Source organism: Pteronotus mesoamericanus, unplaced genomic scaffold (assembly GCF_021234165.1).
Source record: "Pteronotus mesoamericanus isolate MK-2021 breed Mesoamerican mustached bat unplaced genomic scaffold, CSHL_Meso_final scaffold_54, whole genome shotgun sequence".
Lineage (NCBI taxonomy): Eukaryota > Metazoa > Chordata > Mammalia > Chiroptera > Mormoopidae > Pteronotus > Pteronotus mesoamericanus.
This window is the reverse complement of record NW_026555321.1, coordinates 2,405,309-2,409,143: the sequence shown is the minus strand read 5'-3', so window position 1 is coordinate 2,409,143 and position 3,835 is coordinate 2,405,309.

The following is a 3,835-nucleotide window of genomic DNA, read 5'->3' as shown; positions in this document are numbered from 1 at the left end:
GGGGAAGAGGGAGTCTTGGAAAAGGAGAATCAGGATGTCTGGGGGCACAGGCGTTGAGGGCAAGAGGATGAGCTGCGGGAAGTGCTCAAGGATGATGTCCTGGGAAGACAAGATAGGGTGTCTTGGAGCATAAGAAAGCCCCTGGTTTCCCTAACAGCACCCTGGTCCTCCAGGTCACCGGGAAGTGCGGCTGGAGTTCACAGCCTCCCCCCAGGCACCTCCGGCTCCACGCTTCAGGGGCACTGCTCCCAGACCACTCCCGCCCAGGCATGGAACCCTGGTTTGGTTACATGGGCCAATATAGTTCCCGTTGCTGCTTCAGCTGACTCACACAGAAGAGAAAAAGCAGCCCAAGAACAGTCTGGAGGGACGAGGTTCCGAGGTGGTGAGCAGTCGGGGCAGGCGGGGAGGGGCAAACCCAGAGAACATCACCATTCACCTTTCTGGATTTAATGCAACACGTTCTGCGCAGTCCCCTGCCTTTGCATTGCCCAACCCAATGTTAGTTGGTAGGAACTTTCTACACATGTCTCTGAATACATCATTCCCACAGGCCCCAAAGCCCAGGTCCCATTCCTGAGTTAAAAGGCTCTGTTTGACGTGAGCCTACACATTACCAGACCCTTAAAAGTCAGCCATGGCAGACTTTCCCCCAAGCATGCCATCCCTTGCCTCTAAGCCTAGAAATGTGCTGTTCCCTATCTCTGGGATACTCCTTCTGTATGGCCACCTCCCCAGTTCCTGTTTCCTCAAAGCACCACCTCACTTTGACCTTAAACTCAATGTTCCTTTGTCAAGGGCAGTCTCTCGCTCACCCTCAGAGCAGTCTTGCCACTCTCCCCCAACTGTCCCCTCCTACACTGGAGCTGTACCCCAGGGCTCTACCAGACTCCCGGCCAGGCTGCCCTCACCAGTACCTGCCTCATTCTCCTATCCGCTCCTGTCCTTGGCCGCTCGGGGCCACGCTTGTCAGCCCTCGTCCCATGTCCCCCTACGCATGGTAAGAGCCCCTGGTATCTGACTCTTTGTCCCGTCATTCTGTGCTATTCCTTTTTGGGATCATGGCCCTTCCTACATATTCCATATCTTTTTTAAAAACCATATCCACTAATTTTCTATTTTAAAAAATATATTTAAATAAAAATTAAGTTAATGGAAAGAAAACATTAAATAATACAGGTGGTACAAGGACACTGCATGGTAGACGTTGCAAAATGTGATTCAGATGACATTTTGGTGCCCTTTCCAGATGCCCTTAGACCCCTTTTACTGTTTCTGGGTATTCCTCTCTGGGGTTTGGTGGGCTTTGGCCTCCAATGGTTGGCTCCTGTCCTCAGGTCGCTGAGGCTGCTTTGCTTTCATTCCCAGGGAGCCAGGATAGCCCTAGGCTTAGCTGATATGTGAGTAGGATAGCCCAGCTCCCAAAACCGACTTTGGGACAGCTCTGAGAGTCTGTGTCTGGAACGGAACCCAGTATACAGTGGGCACTTGATAAAAGTTTGTTTAACCAACAAGTGTAGCCAAACTTAAGGATCTTATGCTCTGTGATTTCTGGAGTTTTTGTCACTCTTAGGCCTTTCCCACCCAAGATCAAAAGAGCATTTACTTGTATTTGTTCTGGTGTATTTACTTACTTATGAATTTTGTGTATTTAATGATTTGATCTACCTGACGTAAATATGGCGAATCAGTTGTCCCAATAGCAATTCTTGAATTTTTCCTTTACTGTAAAACCAAGATACTATCTTATTTATGACTTGGTGAGTCACAGGGGTAGTTAGAATGATTATATCGCCACATGAAAAAAATCCTTGTAATTTTAACCATTTTTTAAAAATAGCTACATAAAAATGATGTCAACATCTAGGCAAGGACAGGGAGAAATGGAGGGAAATAGATTGATTTAAGGATGGGGCTGTGGGTGAGTTTTTCTTTGATTTCTATTACTATTGATGACATTTTTTTTTAAAAAATGGAAACTTTAAATGAACAGAATATGGAGGGGAAGAAGGCCTTAAAAGAAAGCAAGCTGTTTCCTTGCCTGAGCCTGAGGCAAACACTTGGCTGAAGACAGGTTTTGTTTTTGTTTTTGTCTTTTTGGAGGTGATCTCAGGAAGCTAGAGGATGCCGGTAGAGGAAAATTATTGGAGGCCCCTGTGGTGTCACCATGAGAGGAAAGTCCAGACAGTGAGAATCTGTGTATGAAAACCACTTCCTCTGGCCGTGCACCCCGAGCTCTGAGCTCCTCCCCAGCCTCAGTCAAGTGAGCAAAACCTCGGCAAGTCCCCCACCCAAAAGGAATCAGGCCTCAGGAACGTGGACCAGCGAGTCCAAATGCTCCCATCACATCGCCCTGGCTAATGGGATGCAGCATCACCCAAGCAGCAGGGATGCTGTGCTCTGTGGCTATAGGCTAGGAATTGTAAAAGGAACCATATCTCAGGAAAATCCCTTTCTGGCTCCTTAGAATTCAGTCGTCTTTAAAATTTGAATTCCGAATACATTTAAATCTTCCAGACTAGGGGTAAGCCATACCTCCCCGTCCTAACAAATGGGAAGAGCATTAGAAGTAGGGACAAGGGCTATCCCTGGTACCATGAGGCCCTAACCTGGTCTGTGCTTGGGAGGGTTAGGCACGGCATGTCCTGGAGCCCCGGCTACCTAACTAGGGCTTGCCTTCCCAACCGGAACGGCACTTTACTTAATCTTCACTTAATCTTCAGGACTTGGCTGTCCCCGGCAATTCACTGGGGTCCCAAAGGTGAAGAGCAAGGTACTGACGGGGAACAAAGGCCAAGGGAACTGCCACCAAGACCCGCTCATGTGCAGAGCCAGGATGTCACTTGAGGTCTAGCTTTGGGGGCAGAACACCCACTGCTTGCCTAGCTACCTTTCATAGCAGTTTCCCTGAAGTGGTCTCCCACCTGCCTCAGCCCCAGGAGCCCTGTCCCAGAGCTGTCTCCCACACGGGACGCTCACGGGGCTCCCCCTAATGCGGTGACCAGAGAGGTCTGCCGGCTGCCCCTTGTCAGAAGCAACTCCTGATGAGTACAATAAATTTTTGGAGGGGCTCGCTCGTCCCCCGTGAGCACTCGACCTGGTTGCAACCAGATCCGTGCTCCAGGGTATGCGGAGGAGAAAGGTCCCATCGGGCCTCACCTTCTTTAAGGCACAGCAAGCCTGGACGAGCCTACAAGGCCTGAAGTGCGCGCGCAGCACAGCGCCCCGCCGCAGGGCTCTCTGCGCGGCAGCCCGCCCACTCAGCCTGGTCCCTACGTAACGCTCCCTCCCAAGTCCTCCTGATTGGTGGAGAGCGCGCGCGAGTGTTCCTTCCCCGCCTCCAGATCCGAGCTCCTGCGGCACTGCCCCGCCCCCTGATTTACAAAGCTGCCTGTGTGGCTTCCAAGTTGGAACTCGAAGGCGCGGGCACGACAGGGCTCCGACGCGGAGGCTGAAGGGGCACTTTCCCGTCATGCTCGTGGTCTGGCCGTCGCCCCAGGCTTGACAGTGGCTGGCAACTCTTCAGAAGCACAGTCTGTGCGCAGCTCGACCCGCCACAGGTCCCTTCCTCTCCTCAGCCTTCAATCTGCTCCCCTGGCCCCCTTTCTGCAGAGCACCCAGAAAAGCTCATTGCCGGGGGCCCCCTCGAAGGCTACACCACTACATGCCAGGAGATTGGTCCTCGAGGACTCAGCAGCGAGCTCTAGGGCACAAAGCTGATGCGGGTTCCGCCGGCACCCCACTCCTGGAATCTCCAGCCCTGCCTGCAGACACCCCGCTCCTGACCCCTACTCACTCCTTAGTTTCTCATTCCCGGATCCCTCCGAATCTCCCC